The sequence below is a fragment of the Contarinia nasturtii genome, unplaced genomic scaffold (assembly GCF_009176525.2).
Source record: "Contarinia nasturtii isolate CC-2019 unplaced genomic scaffold, AAFC_CNas_1.1 Cnas_scaffold_350, whole genome shotgun sequence".
NCBI lineage: Eukaryota > Metazoa > Arthropoda > Insecta > Diptera > Cecidomyiidae > Contarinia > Contarinia nasturtii.
In genome coordinates, this window is record NW_022197705.1 from 2,524,611 (window position 1) to 2,538,481 (window position 13,871).

At 31.7% G+C, this 13,871-nt stretch overlaps 1 protein-coding gene and 2 long non-coding RNA genes across 6 annotated transcripts in view; 2 read left to right on the forward strand and 1 right to left on the reverse strand.

Moving 5' to 3' along the window:
* Window positions 1-13,871, reverse strand: part of LOC116337980 (leucine-rich repeat and calponin homology domain-containing protein) — a 38,976-nt gene that overhangs the window by 13,431 nt on the left and 11,674 nt on the right. The window lies entirely within an intron of this gene.
* Window positions 5,920-6,566, forward strand: LOC116337983. The gene is made up of 3 exons (XR_004200841.1): window positions 5,920-6,085; window positions 6,212-6,331; window positions 6,403-6,566. It is a non-coding gene; the product is annotated as an uncharacterized LOC116337983 (long non-coding RNA).
* On the forward strand, window positions 7,708-8,125 carry LOC116337984. Its single transcript, XR_004200842.1, has 2 exons — window positions 7,708-7,814; window positions 7,880-8,125. It is a non-coding gene; the product is annotated as an uncharacterized LOC116337984 (long non-coding RNA).

The window sequence follows — 13,871 nt, forward strand, 5'->3', positions numbered from 1 at the left end:
CCACGCATATTAACCTCCAAGAGCAACAAAATCAATTTAGTGCCATAAATGGGTGCAGTTCCATTGCCGCATTCGTTATTTTTTATGCGCCAGACATTGCCGTCGACGAATGTGAATGTTCTCGTTACAAATAATCAGAAGTTTATTCACACCCGAAAAAAAACGAGAAGAATTCGTGAAGTTAAGGAATTGCTGCGACGTCTATCAAATAACTTTCGGTTGGAATGGCTTAAAAAAACATTACTTTCGGTCATTATTCTGTTTTTAACGGTCTTGAAATACGATCTTAAATAAATAATAATATTTCCATTTGGTTGTCTGAGCTGTGCTCAGCTCCAAATATATGTATAATACGACTCTGATCCGATCTAATTAACAATGCTTCGAATTTTATATTCCGAATAAACATGGTATATGGTTACTCTTACATCAATAGTTTTGATGCACAAAGCCGAACAAATAAAAACAGCTATAAAACTATTTACTTTGTTCTTGAGCTAAACGAAATACATACAAAAACACAAATTTTATTCAATACGAAAACGATGAGGGTCGGTCAAGTTCATGTGCATCAGAAAATCGCATGTGTCCATAATTTGCTGTTTTTTTTTCTTCTCGCTTCGCTCTTGTAAGCGGAAAACCAACGATAGTTCTATTTTGTCGTGTATTGAAACCTAATGGATTTTTGCTGCAAACAAACTCATAAATGGCCGTACGAATCGTGCAGCACCATTAATTTGCTCATATATGATGATTATTGTACAATGGCCCATTGCACGTACACGCTAGTGATGGAGAACGGCTTTATGTGTGCATTTTAACATAAATTAGTTGAGATGTCTGGTGCAGGCAATGCAGAAAAAGAAGAAAACAAAAATTCTGAAGGGTGAAATTAATTTCATGGTAAATATTTAGGGATTTTACTTTTCAAGAGAGAAAAAAAAGTACATTTTTTCCATGTTCGAAATTTCTTCATTATTTCCAACATAATTGCAGGGAAAAGATCGTACGTTCTTATTTTAATGAAACTCGTACATGAACTGCCGTCGATTGACACGTGACGTTAATGAATGTCGCTGCTTTTGGCCCATTGCTTGCATGTACAGTCGGCTATTGTTTATCTTTGTCTGTGATGCGTGCTCTTTAAGCTGGAGTTCAACTAAGTGGATATAGAATGGAGTATGGCGTATCCACATGGATGTAAAATGCTTTTAACAAGCCGATTCTATCGCTTTCGGTATCCTATCGATTTTTTACTTTACATTTTTTGTGCTATATTGTCTGGGTCCTTTGATTTCTTCAAAAAAAAAAAAAACATCAATGTCAAACACACAATTAATTGCCATTTTCCGTTGTGCACGGATTTTGCCGTACCGAAAAAAACGTTTGCACATGGTGCTATTTCGTGCAGTACCCGCTTTCGCATATATATATATATTTTTTTCATTTCATTTTATTCGCAAAATTCGATTCCATATATTTTAAGTTGAAAATATTTGTACAGGAAATTCATTGGTTAAAGTAGTGAATTTAAATTTCAACTTTTGAAGTCTCTCTCGCTCTCGCTCTTTTTTGCGATGTTGTAGTTCTGTTGGTTTTTTCAGTTGTCTGCTACGAATAATTTACAACTGTTTTAGTCGTTTTAATCGTGTACCGAATGAAAATGTCACGCACATACTGTACCTAGCTTATTTCGAGACGGTTGAATTGAGCAAGTTACTATCGCGTTACATTTGGATAGTAACAGAACAATAAGAATGAGTATTGAGCACCCCAAATTGTTCGAATGTTCTATAGTTCTGTTTTTATAAACGGTTATGAAAACAGTAAATCTGGTTTAGTGCTAGTCTATGGCCTTTTTTTCGAGTGTGCCATGTGCTATAAAATTTGAATAATTGTCAAAAATGCGAGCAGTTGATCATCTGTCGTTCTATGCTTCGCCCAAACAGTTTGAATTTCAGTTTTTTTTGGCAAACACATATGCCAAACTCGATTGGGAAAAAACCACGACGAATAAAGAGTTGGTTCGAATGTGAAGAGAAAAAAAACACGAATTCACGGCAAATATTTGTATGGATCAGTGCGAAGTGAAATCCGTTAAAAAAGCATAAATTTACATTTATGTAAAATGCTGCACGCAAAGGTCTTAAATAAAATGTGTGTACAAGTTACAAAGTAGCACATGCTATTTGCTGTCATTTTCTTCGATATATAGTAGATGAATTTCAACTTGCGAAAAACACACGCGCAAATACAAATAAAAAAATAACAGCAAACACACATGTAAACAATTTCATGTGGAAACGCTTCGCCGACTGAATTGTGTTTGTTTTTCATGTATTTACATTCATTCAATTGAAAAAGAAGAAGAAAAAAAACCCGACGAAAACACAAAGAATAAGGTGAGTGAGCAAGCGTTTGATGACTCATATTTATGAGCAAAGATTTGGGCACGCCAGAATGATTTCGACTAAAAAAAAAACTACGGAAAAAAGAGTAAAAGTGCTTCAATGTGATTATGATTTATTCGAGCTAAAATTGTAAACACTCGTTTCAAGTGTACGTTTTTGATCAGCGGATGCGCTCCCGATACGCGGATGTTTTGTTTAAATTCAGCCATCATAACATTGATCTGTGGCTTAGCTTAACGATGCCAACAAGGGAATACAAAGCAATGAACATGATTTGAAATGCAATCGGTAAAAAAACCGATTCTATATATTTGACCGAATTCTCTATATTTTACGGCTTTTGCCACATGTGCCAACCGAAGAAAATCTAACTATTTTTATTTATACACATATACAATTTAAACGAAAACATAAAAAAAATTATAATTGCTGAATGAGAGCATCGTGCGACGGTAAATATGGGAAAAAATAAAAATAGAGACATACACGTTTTGTAAACAGCGGCATATAATTAATTTAATGATTCGACAGCATTTTCATGCAATTCGTATCGTGTGCGTCAGTGTTAATTACAATCTTATCGAAATACGCTTCTTTTGTTTTATTCAGTGCTTCGATTTCATGCGCATTGAATGCGACACTATTTAACTCATGGCGACACAACAAAATACATGGTTCAGTGACATGTTTGATGTTTATCCTATGAAAAAAAAAATGCTTCCTTCATTGATATTATGCGGAGATTATTTTTATCAATGCTTTTAAATGGAATCATCGCAAAAATATCAATTCAAAGATTCAATTGTCTCATGACTATGGCATTTTGTTTGACTTGTATATATTTCTGTTATTTTGTTCTTATTTTCAATTTATCAAAAGTTAAACAAGTATTCTTTGTATTAAAATGTACGAAGGGTCAACAATTTTTATTGCGCATTTCTTGGGAAAAAATCATACTATGTTTCAACTAGAATGTATTTGTACTTGAATTCATGAACGAAACTTGTTTGAGAAACAAGAAAATGTGTCTGAGAGGTTTGTGAACAAAAATAGACGAATAAAAATCCATGCGCGTTAAATGAACAAATTTCCGAAAATGTTTTCTGGATCATAAAGATTTTTTCCATGAATTTCGATCGTATTCCATTGAAACATTCAAGAGCCAGCTTTCTTTCACACATCAAGTGTTTGCTGGAAAATGTCAACATAACTATGGCTCACTAACCAAGTGCCAACGATTTCAAAAGATGAATTGTTTGCTTTAATACATGAAATGCATTTGTACTCTTGTTTTGAACACTTTTTGCTTGGCATCATTCACTGTAACTGTGACATCGTCTCAATAGCTATCGTAATGAAGCTATTCACCACTTCATAATATACTTTGTTACTTGATTTTCTCTCTTACAAACAACAGAGCTCAAACAACAGAGATTTGTTTACATGTTTCTTTTTGTGCGTCGAAAAAAAATAATTCTATTGCATTGATAAGGAAAACGAAGTCAACATTATTCCGATAAATTCTTATCTAAATATGGTCAAGTATTTTCTTTAACATTTTTGTTTCTATAGAATGTCATCATTTAGTATTAACAGATAAAAAAATGGTCGTTCGATGGATCATTTGTTTGGCTGTCACCAGTTCGTAAAATACATGTGAAACACAAAAATCAACGCAATGGTATTAGTATCAGTGTTAATATTTTTGTGTCATGAAAGAATTTATATTTTTTTTTCTCGTCTTTGTCATTATGCTTTCTTCGTTCATAGAAATGCCAATGAATTTGCGTGACTTGCACTTCAATCAATGCCTTCCTTTCAAACAATCATCAATCAGACACAAAAATAAAAACGAGACCTTTTAAAAAAAAATAAAAAAAAATATATAAAACTGAATGCTTTATATGCAAGACATTTTTCCACAGAGAATGAATTAAATAATAGGATTTTTGTCTCCGAATACAAAAGGCGTCGAACAGATTATCTATAAAATGTGTTATGTTTTGTTTCGAACAAACTTCTAATCAGTCGATTAAATGTGGTATTTTCATGGGAATGGTGGTTGTAAATGTCCAAGCAGCTTTTTTGAAAATTCGATATATAAATAATCACATCATAATAAAAACAATGTTTGTACATCCAAATGATCTCACATATTGCGATTTATTTTACACTTTCAATTGTGAATAATTTGATTGAAATGAAAGAATAGCTGAATGAATTCAATTGAATTACATTAAAAAAAAACGAATAAATTTGAATTGTTAGTGGCACGACTCGTGCTATCCAATTATTCTCACTTAAAAAGTGTTTTATTTACGCTAGTTCTGATCAAATTGCCATGAAGCACAGTTTTCAAACGGTTTTGTTGTTCGCTTACAGTTTTTGTGATTCGCATCAGTCAGAGTAACGATCATTACAAAATCCATTGAGATAAGAATGAAAGCAACCAGCCCAACCATATGTAAATGAAAAGTGCCTGAGGCATGCCTAGAATGTTAAACGATTGCATTATATCGATTCATTTAAAAGCGTCAAACCAGCAAACAATTAGATTCCCAGTTTGATTTGTGCTACAAAATCAATTAGACGTCGGACCATCGCACATTACCGAATGTGCTATTTTTGTTGTAATGAAACCTAAATTATTTTAACATCGGAATTGAGTCAATGTTACGAGTAAACACATGCCACATACGCATATGTTTTAACTATGGGAAAAATGCCAGGGAATATACTTCACATTGAAATGTGATTCCATTTGCGGTTTGCTTTTTTTAAAGCATGTGATAGCCTGCCACATTTTACAGTTATTAGAATATATCGTAATGCGCTTAATTGGAATTTATCATCGCATTTGGTTGCATTTCACGAATGGAATTGAGCGATAGATATTCGGTAATTATAATTATCCTATTTATCCAACTAAAATGCCAATGCGATAAAAAGGAGCGCTGCTTATCGCTTGGCATTTAATACTATCAACGAAAAGTAAAAGTACAGCATTAGACATCTATTTTTAATGCTATTGGAAGTATATTCTATGGTATCGATTGAATGTCGCTAGATTAAACAAATTAGTTTCGAAAATCTTTCTCAATAAAAATCGATCGAAAAGGTGACATTACCATTGTCTATAAAATATTTGTCAAACACGAAATCAAATATAATAAATGTGGCGTAATATCGATCACACCAATACCAATATTTGAAGGTTTCGATTATTTCGTTCCAAACAAGTGTTTATAAAAACCTTGTTTTGCAAATAAAGTAAAAATTCTTTGATTTTATTTACCGAAATGTTTTTGCTGATGCATCAACTACATGAAAACCTGGTATAATAAAGCAAATGTTTTCTTCCAGTATAAACACATTTCATAACGAACAATCATCAATTTATTATCGATTGTTGTTCAGAAAGTGCGAAATGTAAATCATTATAATTTCTTCATGCTTATGCATGCTTATTTTTGGAAAACGTTTTGTTTTGTCTGAATGCGCGCATTATTTAATGGCCGTGATTTTTATATAAGAAGCTGAAAATTCACAAGTATCTACTCAGTTTGTGCTCGAAAGACAATTGTTAAAGAAGATCCCGCTTCTAAGGAGTGAATCGATAAAACGAATATATATCATCAAAATTTCAAGTTTTGTTCTGAAAAGAAAACAGCCCGGTAAGTTTGTATGTGAGGTGACTTCGATCAGAGTAATAATTTTGGTTAAAAAAAATAAGGATCAGCACGGAATTTGTTATTTATTTATTAATCTTGTATTTTTTTTATTTATTTTTTATATTCTAGAAAATGCACAGAATGGTGTTCAATTGTGGTCGTTGCACCCAACTGTACTATGATAATTGTACTAAATATGACCAGAAAAAATGCCCCAATTGCTACGCATCCAATTCTCCCACAAGACCGGTACATACAATCTCAAACCAATTTAATTTAAATATGAATTTTATTTATTATTACTATTTTCTACATTTCAGAGCACTCCTCAGGCACCTAGAAACACTTCAAACAAGAAAAAGTGACTGCGGCCAGTGGTGATGCCATTTTTTGTGGACAGACTCGAATTTAAAAAAAAAAAATATTATTTCTCGTATGCTAAGATCAAAATGCTATTTTAGTTATGATCATCATTGTATTTCTTACGAGCTTCCAAATAAATATTTGATCAACATTTAAAAAAAAAGTGATTATTCATTGAAAATACATACGGTTTTCAGCATTGATTTTTACGTGAAAAAAGCGGATTTTTACGTGAAAAAAGACCACATTGCAAATCTAATAGTGCTTGTCTTTCCATATTTCATAATTGTTTCTTATATTTTTTTTCAATTTCATGATAATACGTTAAAAAAAATTCTTCTTGAGCCGAATCCAATATTTATTATTTGTCGAAATGGTAAAAAGCGACATTATTTATAAACATCTTATCGATATTTTGTAACACTGAAAATGGATTGTTGAAAAAAACCTGAAAAGATTGTCTTTATCTTATTGTACTTTGCTTATATTCTCAAATTACACAAAATTAACTATATAAGTATAATGCATCAGCAAGAGCTATTCAATTCCTTTTTTTATTCAGCAAGGAGTAACTTAAATGAAACATATATCAGGACTGACGCATTTTAATAAAAATTTCAATTTATCAAATTCGATCATTACGCTAAGAGCACATCTTTTGTATCAGTTCATCTGATCAATTTTTTAAAGGTTTACTTTTTATGTTCAGATCTGGTGAAATATGTTCTAAAAAAATTTCGTTAAATTTTTTATTTCCCACAGATTTTAATTCAATTCAACAGAAATGAACACATTTATTTTGTGTGCAAGGTATCGCTGTTTTAATTGTGGCCACATTTATTACCTGTACAATGCTGGACCTGACATGCTGCTGATATGCGAAAGGTGCACCCATATGAACTACCCCGAAAGGTAAAAACCTTGAACTTAACTTTGATATTGAGTAGATATCATTTTTAGAAAAATATATTTACAGATCATGGCTGTCATAGAGACTGAAGTTAATCAAAAATGTCATCGAAACTCGGTGGCTTTTCTGTCATTTTTATATTTTAATAATACCAAATGGATACTTTCATTATGTTCTGAATAAAACTTTCGTTAATATAATGAATGCAAAATAAACATTCTTTCGTTTTTTGCATGTTTTCAGTCTGTTTCTTTACTCTTTATCAGCATTTTAATATGTAAATGATGGCGTTGCATTTTCAAAACATAAGTCCAATTGACTTCAGTTTAGTTTGTCACATCAGTTGAATTCAATTCATCAATCGAATCGGAACATATACTTACTAGCATTTTTTAAGTTTCAGCGATATAACCATACATAATTTTACAGCGATGGAACGACGTGAGGTCAAAATTCCAGGTAAAAAAAATCAAGTCAAGACAATTTTCATTTGCATTGATTGGTGTTAATTTACAAATTGGCAGAGGAAAAGATACGGCTGCTTTGCGAATTGCACGGCGAATATGAAAGACATCATGAACGCATTGTGAAAAGTATTCAAGAAGATTTGCGGCAACAAGAGCATGAGATAAAACGACAATTGGTTGCAGAAAAACGGAAAAAACGCAAAAATAAAAGCTGATTCTCACCACAAATTCATGTGAAAATATCGAAAAATGTAGTGAAATAAAGTTTATACATATATTTTGTGTAAATCATAAATAAATTTATATTTAAATAGTTTCATTTTTTGTATACTTAATGAGTCGACCTTTTATTTACTGGAGAAAATGACTTTTTATTTACTGGAGTTGGATGAAATGAGGTTAAAGAATCTTTTTTAAAGGGCATACATATTGATATCTTTCAAAATCAAGATAATTCAATTGTCGCAGCAGTGTGACATCGAAACACTCTCTATTCTATCGTTTAGGAAAACAAAAAGCGATCGACAATTCGAAATTGTTTACAATGAATCGCTTTATTTGCAGTAATGCTTCTATAAATAATTGCAAAATCAATTGTGCAATTTAAGTAACTTGTTAATTTAAATGCGAATTTTGATAGATATTGTTATGACTGCAACATTCAAAATGCTAAAAGTGAAAGAAAAAAGAAAAGAAAATCGAGAAATAAATATTAAGCACTCAATGTTTTTCAATTAATTGATCAAAATCCGTCATAACAAAAGTGCAGATTTAACACTTCTAGCAGAAAACCGATTTTTAGCCAACATTTTCAATCGAAAACCTCAAATATTGATTCAATTTATGATCAAGACAACAGTCAAACAAACGAAGTTATAGCGACAAAATTAAATCAATCTATAGATTTCAAAATAGTTTTGAGCTTACAATTTCAAGTGCATTCCATAAAAACGGTAAGCTATAGTTGTCTTTATGCTAATACGTAAATCAGATAAGACTTGTCAAATTTATTAGACAATTTATATTTTGATGTTCTAGAATATGTTCGATAAGAAAGAATATTTAAAACAAAATATTTTCGGTGCAAAAGTTTCATTGTCACGGGCGGAGATCGAAAAATGGCTGCGCCGAGAAGAAATTGAAAATGGAAAAAAAGAACCACAAAATGACGAGAAAAAAATCCGTTGTTTGTAATTGAAATATGGAATCAAACGAATTGTGAATTTAATTTTTCAAATTTGAAATAAAGAGTCATTCAAAATTATATAAATCGTAGTTTGAAGATGCATTGATAAATTGATTTAATTTCCGCCTGAATCATATAGGTGCCGCTTGACGAGGCATTCTTTTTGACACCCATTTGAAAGATTCAAGACCTTCATACTTCAATTTAATCAAGTGTTTGTGAAAAGATTTCCATAATATTTCTTAAATACATTTTTAAAACATGATTACCAATCAATTTGTGCTTTATTGGCTCGGAAATATGGAACATCATAATATATTCTTTGTATTTATGTAGGTCTGTTTCAGAAAACATAGAATGGTTTATTTTCTCTTTTCTATCTAATTGTTCTATCTCCATGACTGTATAAGAGCCTGGAATGTCCCTGATAAAAACACAGTTTCTGATCGGAAGATAAAAAAGATTGCTTGAGGAATTAACTGGAGAAAAAAGTCTTGCGCCTGATTCAAATTACAGGTTTAAATCCGAAAAGTTTAAGTTTTTTACTATTTACAACCAACCGAAATGGATGGCAATAACCGATATCATCCCAATAACGGCCTCAATCGGTTTCAAACAGGTCAATTTCAGCTGAATTTTGCCATTTTCAGCCATCAAACCAAACAAATTGTCATACTAGATCTTGAAAATTGAAATAAAGTGTCATTAAAGATGATATAAATCGAAATTCAACAAAGCGTTGACCTTGTTTAATTTTATTTTATTTTAGCCTAAAATACATTGTAACGAATAATGATTCATCGTCAAAAAGGTGGAAATGTGCTTGTATACTTTGTACTGTGTTTAATTTTAACTAAACAAAATAAATTTAGCTCCCTTATCTAAAACAATATTGATTGTTGGTCATTTACTTTTAAAATACTCATTTCTTTTATTTCAATTGTCTGAAATACATTGTATTTTGTTATGATTCGGCGATCGAAAGTTGAAATATTGCTTACACACTTTGAATAAACATCGCTTACAATTTGATTACATTTGATTGAATAAACCTGAAATATTCGATAACTACTGTTACACTCGGTTTTATTTGAATTCATGCATCGAATCCATCTTCCAATTTATCTAGAGCACACCAAATCGTTTTAATCACATATTATCAGTGTCACCAAGTCATTCCTCTGGAAATCATCGAACATAACACACCTTTCGAATAATTTAATTTACCAGTCATCAAACCGATCCAAATTCGATATGAGCAACAGTAGTGATTCTTCAGGTAAAACCAAATATTTAATTTTGGAAATTCATTTGATTGACCGATGCTGGTATAAATATTGATTCACAGCAAATTCAAGCAAGCGATTTAAGCCGGACGATGGTGAAGATGCGAAAACACAAAGGATCATCGTTGAAAACTTTCAACAACACAGATATAGGCATGATAGATATGGTAAAATGTTACTGCTGGAGAAGCAGGCACGGGAAAATTTACGTGAAGCAGAAAAAATACGAGACGAATTAAGAAAACGCTATGAGTGTCATTATTATGATCGTGATGCTACCGAAGAAGCACCTTACGATGCAAAAAAGTCCAAATATTTGGCAGACAAATTTTTATACTGATTTGAAAATGAGAAAAAAATCGCCTTGATTTTTAAAATTCCATTTCAATAATAATTGTCATTTAAAGTCACAATAAATAGCATTTTGATCAGAGATAACATCAAGCAAGTGTTTTCATAAATCATTTTCAGCATATGCGAATTTAACTTAAGTTATCGATCGAGAGCATGATTTATTACCCAAACATACCTCCAGCTGATCGATTAAGCTCTTAAATTATCTTGTTCTGCGTGCAAAATATTTAATATTATTGTTACTGTTTTTGTTTTTGTTGTCCGTTTCGTTGTCGTGATTTATACGGATTTTGTTCATTCGATCACAAGTCATCAATCGAAACGGATAAGATAAGCAAAATTAAGTGAAACAATTTTTCGAACGATCATTCAACTTTAAGTTCAATGACGGAATAATGGAGAAGAGGGAAATTTCCGGTTGGTATTAAAAAATTGACATTTTGCTGTGTTTTCTTGTCATTTTATGCACATAATCCGTGTTTTTTTTAGAGACTGACAGAAAAGTTATAATCAATGCTGCGTATGAAGCAATGAAAAAAGAAGCGCGAACCGCCACCCAGAGAATTGCGATGCTTCAAATTGAACATGATTATTTGGCACGAGAAGTTAAAGCGCAAAGGGCCAATCAGAACAGTAAAAAGTAATCAACATGAAGAGCAAATTCGTTCTTTTTTGTCCACTTCTTTTCTAAACACTTGACTAATTTTACCAGATTCTTGTGAAATCATCGGAACTTATGTAAAACAATAAAATCAATGATGAATTGCACAATTTCGTGACATTTGCTTACAAATTAAATTGGGTTTTATTTAATGGAATTTTGTTTGCAATATTGCTGATCGAGTAGACGATCTGTAAGTACAAGTCGAAAAACAAAACATTCTAATTCACATTTGGCAATTAATTTGATTCATTTATTCCACCTACATCAATTTGCATTTATTCTGCTTGAGATTTAAATACAAAGGATTCACTTTGCCGCACTTCTTACTGGTTTTGAATTTAATTCGATTCTCTTTTTTTTCATTTCGAACGCGTTTATTGTGTGTTTGCGTGCAAAAAGTAAATTATAACCATCGAAACACTTTTTTTTAAGTTTGATTCATACAAAATGATAAACAAAGAAATGAGTTTACAGTCAAGAAAATGCGATTTCATTTTTAGACCCAATTGAATGAAACTCGTTTGTAAATCTAGTGTTGAAAACCTTGTGGTAACTAGTTCTACCTGCTCGTAAATTCTTTGTAATATTGAATATTTAACGCAGGTATGGATTATGCCCCCAAGAAGAAAAAAACCACTGACTTAATCGTCCAAAACATATAGTTCTCATTCGAGTTGAAAGTATATCGCTACGAAATCATTTATGCGGATAATGTAACTTACAATATGAAGAAGTATCAGTATTTCAAATCTCAAATGTATAGTCGGTCCTTCAACGAACAAAAATGGATATGAGACACGAAACAGAGGAAACCATTTTTGTTTCATGATTGATTTGACTTGGGATTTAATGACGGAAAAATTATAAGAATAGTAAGAAGCACTTTACTTTATAATTTATCAAAAAAGGTTGAAGAATGGATCACAATTTTTGGTTTTCATACGTGATTGAGCCTTTCTTGGGAATTTCAAGTCAAAGCAAATGCTGACGTGTTAAAAAAGGTCGTTCTATTTTAAATTTCTTTTAAACGAAAACAAAACGCTCCTCATTTTGAAGGTAGCCATTTGCAGTTGTGGAATTTTTTTTTTGTTCAAATATCATCATAAATCATGCAATTTTACCATTTTCAAAATGAAATAGAAAGTGATGTCTTAGACCTTCAATGCCGAAAAAAGAAAATATGTAATGAAGCAAAACGAGTGAATGCTGCTTTTACTAGTAAAAGTTTCACAATTTTATCATTTCAATCGATTGTTCAATTAAATTTCATAAAGCATGAGGTTAATTTTCTTGTTGGTTGCTTCGTTGAAACGAATCGAAAATTGCACAGTGATAGTCATCGGGAAAAAGTTTCATTTGCAATTATATGCGAAATTATTAAATATCAACGGCCATGCAGTGTCACTAGGCGCAGTAACAATAGCATTGTTATTTTTGTGATGCATGGGAAAACATAAAATCTTCGGTACGAATGGTCAATGTCAAAGTCAACCCACGCCACAATGAAATATGATAATTTGTTGCGATTGTAGACGAGCGATTTCATAAAAATTAAATGACCGAATCAAATTAATGCAACGCTTTGAATTTCTCATTGCAACATTTTAACAAAAACGGTTCATTGAAGAAGGAATATACTGCAAAAAGTGCCTTTTTTGATGAGAATAACGAAAAAATGGCATGGGCGTCGTCACCATGAGCTATAAAAGATCCATATCACAGCGCCTGACAATCCAAGTGTTTGGTTTTTAGCAGTGTCGTAGATTTTAGTTTCCATTGCTTTGTTTTGGATATTTTTGGATGAACAAAAAACATATATTTGTTTTCCTTCACTCGTCTTCTTGTTTTAATCTAAATGACTACGACATGCATATAAAAAATTACAAAAAAAAACCATCGACTGGGGAATAGCTTGATGTAGAAAAAAAAAACAAATTATTATTACTCCAAAGAGAAACGCATAGAGTGGAAATATTGTGAAAAAAGAAGAGAAACATATTTGCTGGCTGACGACATTGTCGCTGTTCGCTTGGATTATGTTGTTCTTTTGTTTTGGATTCTATAAATAACAAATAAGCATGGTTTCATTCCAAACACATACAAATAACTGGCAGTCATGATTTTGAGAAATCGCGCGCCGCATTCAACGCTAACTATATATGCAAAAGTGCATTTAAAAAAAGTTCGCTTTGGATGAAGCACAAACGCGTCAAATTATTATTATGAGAAATAATTAAAATTGCCCTCTTTGTGGCATGCATCAAATGACAACATGAAAACAGTAACGGGCTCTGGCAACCAACAAAATGTCAACTCTCGGATGAATGAATCTTCGTCTCATTACAAATATTTCTTTTTTTTCGTTGAAAATATCACGAATTATGTGTTGAGCACATACACGAATGGATTTGAGGAAACATAGTCGTTATTCGAAATGTTGCTTTGTATTTCTTGTTGATGTTTGAATTTTGTTTCGTAAATACATCTAAAAGCCTGTGTTGGCACCATTTCTTTGGTCATACAAAAACACACACACACACACACACACACACACACACA